Below are 13,344 nucleotides of genomic sequence, written 5' to 3'. Positions count from 1 at the left end.
CAACCCCCCTACCCCCTATCGTTTAAGATTTTGCATAGGTTGATAGGTGTACGCATGGTTTTTAATGTGTTTTTCTTTATTAAAAGCAATAAAAACACACTCTAATAAAGATATGGGACTGAACTAAGGCTAAAACTCATGCTTCAGCTCCATTATACGATCACACACAGTAATCTCATTTTCCCCTATTTTTATGACATGAAAAAGCTATTTTTTCTTTAATTTTTCATATTTATTTATAGATAATTACTAATTTTCAGGTGTAGACTGATTATTCTTATAGAAAATGATCTATTTGAGGTTAGAGTGCCCCCAAGTTTGAATACACACACAGGATGCGCCCAAATGGCATTTAAAACATGTTTTGGATATTATAAGCTTTTTATTATGTCTTTAGATCTAACTAATACTCTTGCAACATTCATGACACTTATGGACAATGTTTTACATTCATATCAATGAAAATTTAATGTTGTTTTTCTTAATGGTAACCTTATTTAGAGATGTTTTGAATAAGAAAGTTGTGAACATTTTTGCTTAGGTTGTAAGGTACTTGGGAAGCATAGACTTTATGTAAAGGAAAATAATGATGAATTTTTCAAGATGCAAGTTTACTATCTTGGTCATATAATATCTAAAGGACTTATTAGGATGGATTTGGACGAGGTCTTGACTATCTTATAATAGCTTTAACTTATAAAACTTGAGGAGTTGCAATATTCCTCGATTTGATAGGTTTTTACCATAAGTTTATCAAAGGTAATGCTAAGATAAAATCTCAAGGCTGTAGTCTCTTTTGGGGTGATGATAAAGTACCCTAGGGAAGAGTAGACTCAGAAAAGATGTGAGAAGGATACTTTATTGGATAATTGAATGATCATAGGATATGATAGTTTTGATAAAACTACTAATATACCAATGCTAGCTATAGTGGATCCACATAAAACATTTGTACTAAAAACTAATGTTAGTGCCATAGCCATTGCATTTGTGCTAATCCAAGAAAGTAGACGTGGATTCTGAAAGTAGAGAGCTTGTTATCTCTCAAGAAAATTATTCTACTTATGAACGTGAGCTCTATGCAATAGTTTATGCTTTGAAAAAGTGGTGCCATCATTTGTATGATGCTACATTTGAGGGAGTATTTGATTCAGAGAATATCAAGAGGTTCAGTACCCACAAGTATTTAAAGCTAGATGGGCTTAAAAACTTCAAGAGGTTGAGTGCATACTACATAAGGATTTGAAGGGAAGAATGGCGAGATGGGCTAAAAACCTTTAGGAGGTTAAATTCTTACCATGGTATCATAAGGGTCGTTATAATGTTGTATATTAGTCTTATGCAAAGGTGTGGAAAGTGGTTTAAAGAAGGGATCCCTCACTAATCCATTCACAAGCTATGAATTTCTCACATGTCTCTCTTACAAGTGACCAGTTCAATCGATGTAAGAATTTTGCCATCAATGATTAGTACTTGCTTCACAAGGCTTGTATATGTGTAGTCTAGCCTCTAGAGTTTAGATACATATTGCTAATTCTTTATGAATATCATGCTAGTCATAGTGTATGTCATCTAGGGATAAAAAAGACTTTTGTATACGTACATTGATACTTTTATTGGTATGAAATACATAGGCATATTGAGTACTATGTTGTTCAATGCCAAAAGTCAAGTGAATAAAGCGAAGTACTTGAAGGTAGATGGGCTTCTACATTCCTTGGAGATTTCTAATGGCAATTAAGATTGTATTTCTATGGATTTTATTGCTCGAATCCCTACTACCAATCATGGTCATGATGCCATTCAAGTAGTAGTGGAGAGACTCACTAAGATGTGTAGACTTGTTCCAACCAATACAACCCTTAAAACTCTCGAAACAACATGAATATTTGTGGAGAATATTTATTGGCTATATGGGATCCTAGACAATGTCATAAGTGAACGTAATCAAAACTTTAATAGCCATTTTTGAGAGTTTTATTTCAAAAGATAGATAAAATTCTCCATTTAAGTATCATGACCACCCTCAAATGGATAAGCAAACAAATCTTTCACAATCACAAGTTTAATGTCTATTTTTGAGAGTCGTATTCCAAAGACCAGATACAATGCTCAATTTAAGTACTATCGACCACCCTCAAATAGCTGTACAAACTTCTATTAGCATATGTTTTAATTGGATAGATTATCTCTTTGTCTTAGAGTTTTCTTATAATAGTACTAAGTGTGTGACTACATGGTTACTCAATTTGTGCTTATGTATGGGTTTCAACCTTGAAAACCAGGGCTATAGTGGGATTAGCTAATAAGAAAATGCAACATGTAAAGGACTTTTTTCAAGGTCATTTTATATGATAAAAGGAGCATATTTGAATGTTAACCAAGCTCAAATTTGGTATAAGAAGTATGCAAATGAATAAAGGCATATGATCACTTATGAAGAGGATGACAAGGTCTACCTAAGGGTTCCAAGACATTCAAAAAGTTTGAAGTTTGGGGCAATGTCAAGAAGATTTTGGTGTAGTTGAGCAAGTCTCTCTACCTCTCAAAGTTTGAGAAGTTGAAAAAGAGAAGAATATGATGAGCACTTTGAAATTTGAGACAAATTTTCAAAGTCTTTGTATTTCCACAAATTCAAATTACATATTTCTACCATGAAACGTGAACCTTATACCCAATTCCCAAATACCCAATCAATTCATGATGAATAATTTCACAATGCAGAGTCAGTTCATCCCTATGTCTAGTTTTATTGAAACTCTTCCTTCGTTATACATACAAGAGAGGTTGTAGTATCATTGATACAATGTATATACCATAGTCTTATACACATCAAGTCTTCAGACTAGAGAACCTTGATTTGCAGGGTTAACTTTGGTGAAAAACCACCGTTGATCCATGTTTACTAGTGTTGCAGTATTATTGTCCCATGGAGAAAGCATGAGCTAAAGTCGATTGAGGAAGATTGTTGTCATCTTCAACTTGCATTGTTATAGCTTTATCCTTTCTTATTGTGCTATGCATCTAATAACTAATTAGAACTTGGTGCCATTTTCTCTCTCATCTAGATACAAACCCATATACAAAACTTTACTATGAAAACTATAAGATACATGCCACATATCAACATTTAAAGCGACACAATTATTCATTAAAAAATTACTTGCATTTCTCTAAAAGCATGAGTATATACATCTCTACAAATTCATGACAATTTGTGTCTCTTTTGCAATGCAAATAACGATGCTTTCCAACACATATACCGACATAGATAATGACACATATAGTAAATTAGCGATGCAAATAGCAACGATTATAGAGAAAAGAAAATAGGTGGTAGGGTAGCACCATGTGTTGAATAATGTCCCATAAAGAAATTACATATTGAATACACAATCATCATTTGGATAGGTGCATCATGAGATGTTAGAAAAAGAGGGTCATTGATTCAATATTTAAATAAGTACAAGACTGATGATGACAACTCATAAAATTACATGGAACCATAGAGAGGAGAGTCCCAAAAAAAAGAGGAAAATGTATATATAAATATTGCAAAATGTGAGTTTATACAAAGGATGAGAAATATATCTAAGGCATGCTACATGGAAAGAGCTTGCATGGATTATTAGGGTCAAAAAAGAAAATGATGTACACTCCATGAATCCAAGTACATGCTATAGCTCATCACCATTCGAAAGTTCATCTCGATGCAATGGAGTGTTGAACACGGATTCTATAATATAAATAAGCAAAGATAATTGATCCACAATACATAATGTATAATTAAAAAACTAATGATTGCAAACAAGAAAGAGGCTTGACTTAGTAGGTTGTCACATGCATACAATCTATGGATGAGTGCAATGAGACCATGTCTCTTTGCATATCGAGTCTCCAGACTTGTAGGATTGTGATTTGTGATAAAGTGCTGCAAAGAAAACAAAGTAGCATTGTTAGAAATAAGGCTTTTAGTATAAGTGATATTCGAAATAAGAAATTCAGAAGAACCAAAAGAAAACTTACAAAATCCTCCAAATAAGTCCTATGGCCAACACTCCCCAGATGATGCATGACTCGTGCCTCCAATCATACCCTCATGGCCTCTAGTATTGCCAGCCCATCATCCTTGAGAGTCTGTGGTCTTCTCCTTGAGTCTCTACCAATTCTTTATGTCCAAAAACTCGGGCTTTGAGGTGCCACTCTTGATTGCCTTGTGTGAATTTGATCGTCTATGTGACTTGTATGCAGACATACAATCTATTGTCCATCCTGTGGAAAACCTTTGTGCCATTGTAGGTACCGGGAGCTCCTTGTACAAGGATGCTACCACATAGTCCTTTCTCCCCTCTAGTATGTTCTTCCAATGGTCTAAAACATTGTGCCTAAATTATTGTTAGCACAACTCTCTCATGATGCGAGCCATTACCCTCCTCTCCTCATCATTCATGATCACAACACCCGTTTACTCATCCACAATGTATCCACTACCCTATTGGGTATGACTAAGATCATGGAAGTAGACATATCTACAGGTATGAAAAATTGTGAAAGTGGCAAGTGTCCACTAGACCAATGAGATAGAGATAATGCATTAATATCTCCATAACACCCACCTGAGCCATCCTCTTTGGAACCGGTACAAGAGGGAGGAGTAGCAACTGGATATGGGCTCACAACACCTACATTTCCATAGTTACTCATGGAACTGCAACCTCCCTCCAAGGCCAGTCTAGAGTTTCGACTCCTCCTACTACTACTGGAGATCAAAGCATCAGAGCATATTGAGATAGACCACACAAAATGGACAAATGATGATCGAGACAACTCCTGGTTTGTTATATCTCTAAAGTGGACCATTTGATCTAGAGATATATGCATGAAGACCTCATGCAGCTCCTCATCTATTATTCTTGCACTCATCTTGCTCTCTAGATATTTTCAAAGGTAACTTGCACAATTAGAAAATGATGTTAGCACATACAGTATAAGGATTTAGGTAAAGCACGATAATATAACTCTACAAAGAAGGATGTCAATTAAAATGTGTATACTAAAGTATCCTTAAAAGTTAATTATCAATGAATTGAGAAAGTGGATGCAAATGTCACTAGTCCTATGGCTCCACGTCAAGCTCTTGGCCTAGCTCGAAAGGTCTATACATAGGTCTCCAAAGAAAGAGGTGTCCACTTTATTCTCAAAAAATTAGTGGCCTCTTGTCTCTTTGTTTACATTACCCGTACATGTCTCCTCTACATGCTCCAACCCCTCTTTGTCCTCCATCACTCACAATATTGACCCTCTACCTGCATACTCTCCTTATCTATGCTAGGGACATTTCTTTCATCATACACTCGTGCACTCCGAGGTGTTGATGGCACAACATACTACCATCAAGGTCATTGGGTATTTGGATAGAATATTACATGTTCAATATCACATATAAGTGTATCACAAAGAGTAAATCAATATTTGTAATTGTTTCATGTTGTCAAAAAATTAATAAAAAAGGTCATGCACCCGTTCAAAATGGCCTTGCAAGACAAATGTGCTGTGCAGATTGTTCCATCTTTTCTCGGAATCTACTTCTACAAGTCTAGATGGACCTTGCATGTCCTACTCAAGCACCATTGGGACTTGTTCCTCTCATGGAATAGTATCCCTCATACTAGAGATGAGAAGATTGGTGTAGAAAATATTATTGTTTTATGACAATAAAAGTAAGAGAAGTATCACACCAAGGTCATCCAATCACATGATCTTAATAAGGGATGAAAAGTCATTCCAAATCTCCTCCATCTTATTGATGCCAACCCTTCATCAAATGGGATTTTAGAATAGAGAGCTGCAGACTTTTCAACTCAAGGATTATGCAATACCCAAATGTTTGAACCTAGTAAAGAGATGCTAATGTCATCCAAAAACCTCTACAATAGTGTGGATACATCATACATGAAAACGAATAAGAGGAAAGAGAGGTGAAGAGACTAAGAGCATACATGCAAAAGCAATGGAGACTTGAGTACATAGAGAGATAGGGCTAAAATCTTATTCTTCTTCTTCTTTCTTCTTCTTTCTTCTTCTTCCACACAAAATAACTAAGTCTACAACATGATAAAATACTAATATGAAAAGTACCATAGCGTATGCACATGTGATCACTAGATCTAAAATTGCTAAGAAAAGAAGAGGTGGCACAATGAATGTGCCATTACCAAGGATGGACTACATGGGTGTAGTCTAGCTATAGAATCACTGGCTTATCCTCATGTCAATCACCTACCATGCTATTGAGTAATATCCTACCACATCACCAAGGAGTGTAGGGGATGCTAGCTCATGTAGATCTCAACATCTCAACATTGCATGCATAAGAATATAATCTACACAACTCAAAAAGAGAAAAGATTAGGCTTTGGTGTTGAGCCTATCCCATAAGTTTGTGTGCTTGTGGTTGCTCCAATATGGGGATCCATGGTAGATAAAAGAATAGAAAGTACCAAAAAGTCCCAAGTTTACATGAACATAGAGGGTAGTTTGTTCCACACACATTTTTAAGGTGAAGGGTAGGACATGCACCTATATAGGGCATACCATAATAGTGAATCATGGACTGGTGGCCATGAAAGATGAAGTAGGGATCAAATGATATGATGATATTTGAAAAGGAGCCCGATCATAGTCTCTTTGTCATTCTATATAATGATCAATGTGATGATTTTGACAATCTAAATGATGATTGACACAAATATAACTTTCTAAATGCTAGTCGGTAGTAACATACCAGGATGTAATGGAGGCTATATCAATTTTAAATAGACCCTCAAGGTCACTACCTTTAGCCTGGATTTCCTTTTGCTTCCCAAAATCCACAAGACATTCAAAGATGCCCTATAACTCTAGCAACTTACTTCTAATTTCATAATCAAACTACTGCAAAGTGATCAGCCACTTCGCTAGGTGGTCGAGGGACACTAACTTATTCAACAATAGCCTTAGCCTCTTTGCCTTCGTATAAAATACTAAGTTTTTACATAGTATGTAATGCCTAAATGTTGTTCATTGTAAAGACCATTCCAAGCCACAGTTTCTCCATATAGGTATAATTAATCTTGAATACCCTCAATTTGTGACTAACAAATACAATTGGATGGCACCACTTCTTCTTCGCAATATAGCCTAAAGAGCAATTGATACTATACATCGTAGGAAGCCACTAAAAATATAGGTATAATTAATCTTGAATACCCTCAATTTGTGACTAACAAATACAATTGGATGGCACCACTTCTTCGCAATATAGCCTAAAGAGCAATTGATACTATACATCGTAGGAAGCCACTAAAAATATATAAAATGTCTCAACCCTTTTAGGCACTTTTAAGTCTAGTGCCTTTGCCAATTCTTGCTTCATATCCTTGAGGATACTTGACATAGATTACTCCAAAAAAGTAGATTGTTAAAAGACAATAAATTTATCAATGGCAATGTCCTCTGAGCTAGTGCATTAAGAAATCATCACTAATATATGACTAACGATAGAAAGCTATGCACTTCTTTAGGAGTACACAGTAGACTCATAGAGAGGATAACTTTTATCTTTTCACAATCAGCAGCAATACCAATAGAGCTAACCACATGTCCCAACCACATGTCCCAACAATAATCCATCAAACACTCCAAAGATGCATTTTCTTGGGTTAATGGCAATGCAAAACTTCCTACATCACTCGAAATATTTTCTTAGAATAATCAATTGCCCCTTCCTTATAATGGTTCCCCCAGATCGCCAATAAAGACTTTCATCTCCTCTGGGACAATATCGTCGAAAGTTTTATTAGCCATACATTTCCAAGACCCTAGCACATTGCATAGTACAAAAGCCATAACATGATATGCAAAGATACCAAATATAGTTATAAATGTTGTTTTCAATTTGTCTTCCTTTGCGATAACTATTTGATTATAATCCACAAAGTAGTCCACAAAGGAATAGATATCCATACTCGCTAACTAATCCATAATCTAATCAATGAGTGGTAGTGGATAATATTCTTTAATTATCTATTTATTGAGCTCGCTAAAATCTACGCAAAGCCAGATTTGATTATTTTTCTTTTTCTTGATAACTATTGGCAAACACCGCTCCATGTGTTGTACAAAAAATATCAGGCTAGCCTTACGTACTTTTTGTAGCTTCTCAAATAGTCAATCCCTTAGCTCCTCAACTAGTCCATGCCTTAGCTCAAAAGGCATATACCTCACTTTTTGTCAAACAGGAGAGTTAACTTCCTTCAAAGGAATAGTATACACATCTAGACCATGAGGAATACCTCTCAACTCATCATAGCTCCAATAAAAAAGATCATGAGATTCTTGGATCAAGAACACATAGCCCTTTCTCTCTTCCAAACTAAGCATAGATCCTATTTTAATCAGTCGTCGCTCATCCATGTTAAGAATTGCATAGTGGGGGGACTTGCTTGAGTTGTTGTGCCAAACACACACTATATACATAAGAGGAAGCTCACTCAAGAACACAAGAAGAGAGATGGAGGCCAAAACATTTTCTTACTAATTTCTTCTTCTTCTTCTTCTTCCACACACTATACAATCTACACAAAGTATATATAAGATACAACATAAAGAAAAGTGTCCTATTAAGTCAAACAATGCATAACCCCTACGTCAATCGATTGGTACTATAACTTTGCCAGCTGTGGGTAGGTGTAACAAACTAAATATAATAAGTGATAGTATCATAATGACCACCAACGTGCTAAGAGTAATGTACAGACCCATCTGGCCACATGGTCCATCATTAATGTCCGCATGTGTTGAGCTTGCCATCTCAACACTACCCCTCAAGCTCAACTCTATCTATGTACCTCCAACTAAGCTTCAGAACTTTCAAAGCTTCTCTGCACCCAATGCCTTTGTAAAAATGTCTGCTATTTGATCTAGTGTGCTGACATATACCAAGTCAATCTCTCTTGCAAGTACCTTCTCTCTCACAAAGTGGTAGTGCATCTCAATGGGTTTTGTCTTGGATTCCTAGCTAGCTGTATACTACTCATGTTGTCACAATGAATGACAACTAGATCATCTCCCTGCACATCCAAATCACCTAATAAATTTTGTAGCCATATCACCTCAGATGCTACCATAGCAGCACCTCTGTACTCAGCCTCTGTACTTGCTGTAGGTTCCTTTTTGCTGCTCCATGTAAGTGCTATAATACCAAGGAAAAATATGAATCCGCTAGTAGATCTTATGTTTGGCATGCTACCAGCCCAATTTGCATATGTGTATCCAGAGACGTGTACATCTTTACCTGCCTCATAAAAAGTCCATAATGTAAATTGGAATTCACATATCTCAATATATGTCTAACTGCATCCAAATGAGGCTTTCTAGGCATCTCTATAAATTGACTAACAAGGCCAACAACATAGCTCAAGTTTGGCCTTGTGATAGTCATGTAAATTAAACTCCCTAGTACTATGCTCCTAAACATAGTAGGGTCTTCTATCTCATCCCCAACTTCAGCACTCAACTTCATATTTTTCTTCAATGGTACTGAAAGAGGCTTACATACTATCATACCATACTTGGATAACATATCCAAGCCGCCATACTCCCTTTGGGATAGCCATATACCATCATCGCATCTGATCACCTCAATACCAAGGAAGTATCTCAGCTCACCCAAAGCCTTTATCTCAAACTTCTTCTTCAAGAAGATCTTAACTTTAACAATCCCATTGTCACTATCACCTTTAATAAATAAGTCATCCACATAGATGACTATGATGACCAAACTTGCATCTCCCCTTCTCACATAAAGTGAGTGATCAGCATAATCAAAAATACAAAATTCAATATTGACAAGATACTCTCCGATCTTGTCAGACCATGCTCTAGTACTTTCTTTAGCCCATAAAGCACCTTCTTTAACCTGCACACATATGTGGGATGCTCTAAATCCTCATAACCAATTGGCTGCTCCATATACACTTCTTCTTGCAATTCACCATGCAAGAAGCCATTCTTAACATCCATTTATTGCAAACTCCAACCTTTGGCTATTGCCAAGGCAATCACAAATCTAATAGTTGCCATCTTGGCAATTGGACTGAATGTCTCTTCATAATCTATGACATATGTTTGAGCATAGCCTTTTGCAACCAGCCTAGCCTTATACTTGCTAACAGAACCATATGCATCATGCTTGACTTTGTAAATCCATTTACAACGAATAGATTTCTTACCCTTAGGTAGGGGTACCAATCCCCAAGTCCTATTGGCCCCTAATGAAACCATCTTCTCATCCATTGCTGCATTCCAATGAGCATGACCAATAACATCCTCAAAAGAACTGGGCTCAACATCCTCAACTACCTTCACTATATAAGCATAATGGTGAGCTATATAACCTTCAAAACCAAATCTTTTAATAGGATACCTCACCCTAGTAGACATGTGTACCACTGGATCACTTAGTGGAGCCTTTACATTACTTTGTGCTCTCTGTACACCTAGTGTCCTAAATGAAGGAATACCAAGCTCATCGTCCAAACTCTTTGAATCACTAGAATCTCCATCAAGTCCCAAATGACTAGTAGATACATCATTACCATTCAACACTTTCTTCGTTCCTTTGTCTTTGCCTACAACACTTTCTTCTATCATTACCATTCAACACTTTCTTCTTTCCTTTGTCTTTGCCTACAACACTTATAGGTCCACCTAAAGATGTGGGGCTACTCCTTAGTCTCCTAGAACAAGGGCTCACTGTAGGTGTAGTGCCAGATGATGTTTCTAGTCCACTAAGACTCCGTGATTCTTGCTTTTCATTTTGCACACATAGCTATCATGATCATTATCATCATCTAATACATCACCAATAGGTGCATACCAACTGCTCATATCATCAAAAATAACATCCCTTCTCACTTGAACTCACTTGTGACAGGGTTATAACAACGATATCCTTTCTGCTCCAAAGAGTATTTAAAAAAAACATTTTTTAGCCTTTGGATCAAGCTTCTTTTGTAGCTCATCTGGCACATGAACATATGCAACAGAGCCAAATACTTTCAAGTGTTATATATTGCCCTTCTTGCTTGTAAAGCATTCTCCAGGGGGGGTCATCCCATGAATTGCAGCTATGGGAGTTCTGTTCATAATATAGATAATAGTATGAAAAACTTTAGACCAAATTTTTTTTGACATATTCTTTTCAGCCATCAATGCCCATGCATCTTCTACAATATACCTATTTTTTCTTTTTGCAACCCCATTTTCCTGTGGGGGTATACCTGCAAGTAAATAACCTCTTTATCCCATGAGTCCTCAAGAAGCCATTAAACTCATTAGAGAGGTCCTCTCCCCCTCCATCTGATCTCAAGCACTTAACTTTCAAGCATGTTTATGTTTCAACAGCTCTCAGGTAAGTTACTCATGAATATAGGTCTGCATCACGTGGGTTCAAAATAAGGTATTTTTAAAATACTAGTTTTATACATTTTTTACATAGAAAAGGATGCAGATTGAATAGAAAAGGGTTATGTTTTATTGATAAAAAATTCACAGATAAGGATATTTGTAAATAGGCCTTGAACACACGTTGATATAGAGGATATACATATAGTAACTTCCTTGAGCAACAGCTACCTTGAAGGATTTGAAGTGCTCAAATACCTCATTGTTTTCCTTCATGAAATATACCCATTGCTTCCTTGAAAAATCATCAATAAATGTGACAAAGTATTTGTTGCCACTAAGAGATACATTCTGTGTAGAACCCCAAACATATGTATGCACTACATCAAGTATATTTTTGCTCACTTCTCTATCATGCGAAAAGGGTTTTCTCACTTGCTTACCAAACTGGCATGCTTCATACACTTTATGAAATTTTGCAACTCTAAAAGAAGGAAACTGTCTAACCAATCCTTTGGACTGTATTAATTTCAGCCTTTGCAGATTTGCATGTCCAATACATTTATGCCATATTTCAATGTCTGCAACCACTCCTTTTTCTTTAGCATACATAGTAGCATCCATTATAGGAATTCCAACATCTAAAGTAAGCATGTGGCCAACTCTACTTCCTTTTGTGACCAACATGCACTTATCATTAAAGTCTTCTACAAAACAACCTTTTACATTGAATCGAACCTGCAACCCTTGTTCTACCATTTGGCCAACAAACACTAGATTCTTTGTGATTGATGATACATGTAATACATCTGTCAAAATCTTTGTCTGGCCATCATGCAAGGACAAGGGAACCTTTCCAATGTGTGAAATTGGGTGGCATGAATCATAACCCATCTGCACATAACTTGGATTTTGTAAGTCTTGCATCTCTCCAAACTATTTAAAATGACTAGTCATATGATTAGATGCACTTGAATTGACATAACATACATCATCATATGTCCTTTTTCCTGTAACTCCATTCATCATATGCTGCATAACAAACATACACTCATTTTTGTTTTCATTTTGTCATGAAGATGATGTATAGTTTCCTTGATGCAACTTACCACTACAAATTTCATCCTTCTTAGAATAAAAATGGGTTGCAATATGACATGTTTTGCCACAATAATGACAAACAATAGCAGAATTTTCAATACCTCTATTTTTCCATTCACCTCTTCCTCTAGAGCTCCTCCTGCCTCTAAAGTTTTCTCGGTCTCCTGAAACTTGCATTTCACCAAATTGCTGGTTTAACCTATTTTGCTGGTTATCGCCAGAGCACGTCCCATACCATGGCCTCTTGAAGAGGATCTACCACGTCCCCTTTCTAAACTTGAGTACAATTCTTGAACCTGTTCACCATTTCTTTCAAACGAGTTACCCTGCATATTGATCTCTTCAATAATCATGAGAGAGACTAGCTCATCAAAATCTAGAAATGGCTTCTGTACGTATATAGAAGTGACAAATGATTTCCATGCCTTCTCATTATTATTAAGGCCACTCAAAGTGGATGAAACAAAATCATCATCATTAGGCATTGCATCAATCACTGCTAAATCATCTACAATGCTCCTCACCTTCAAAACACACTCATTGACAGTCATTTTTCCTTTCTTCAAGGTATTGAACTCTTGCTTGAGTTGAATCTTTTGTGCCTTTGTATTTACTAAAAATAAGTTCTAAAAATTTGTCCAAGTTGCATGTGAAGTTTCTGCATTCTTGATATGCCCCATCATAGTATTATCAATGACTACATATAGCCAATACATCACCTTTTTGTCTTTTGCATTCCATTCTTTCCATGCCTTTGATTCATCTCCAGTCAGAGAGATACTCAACTCTGGCTCCTTT

This window comes from Lygodium microphyllum, chromosome 12 (assembly GCF_053477565.2).
Source record: "Lygodium microphyllum isolate KBCC chromosome 12, Lygodium_microphyllum_v1.1.10, whole genome shotgun sequence".
Lineage (NCBI taxonomy): Eukaryota > Viridiplantae > Streptophyta > Polypodiopsida > Schizaeales > Lygodiaceae > Lygodium > Lygodium microphyllum.
The sequence above is the reverse complement of the archived record's forward strand: the minus strand, read 5'-3'. Positions refer to the sequence as shown.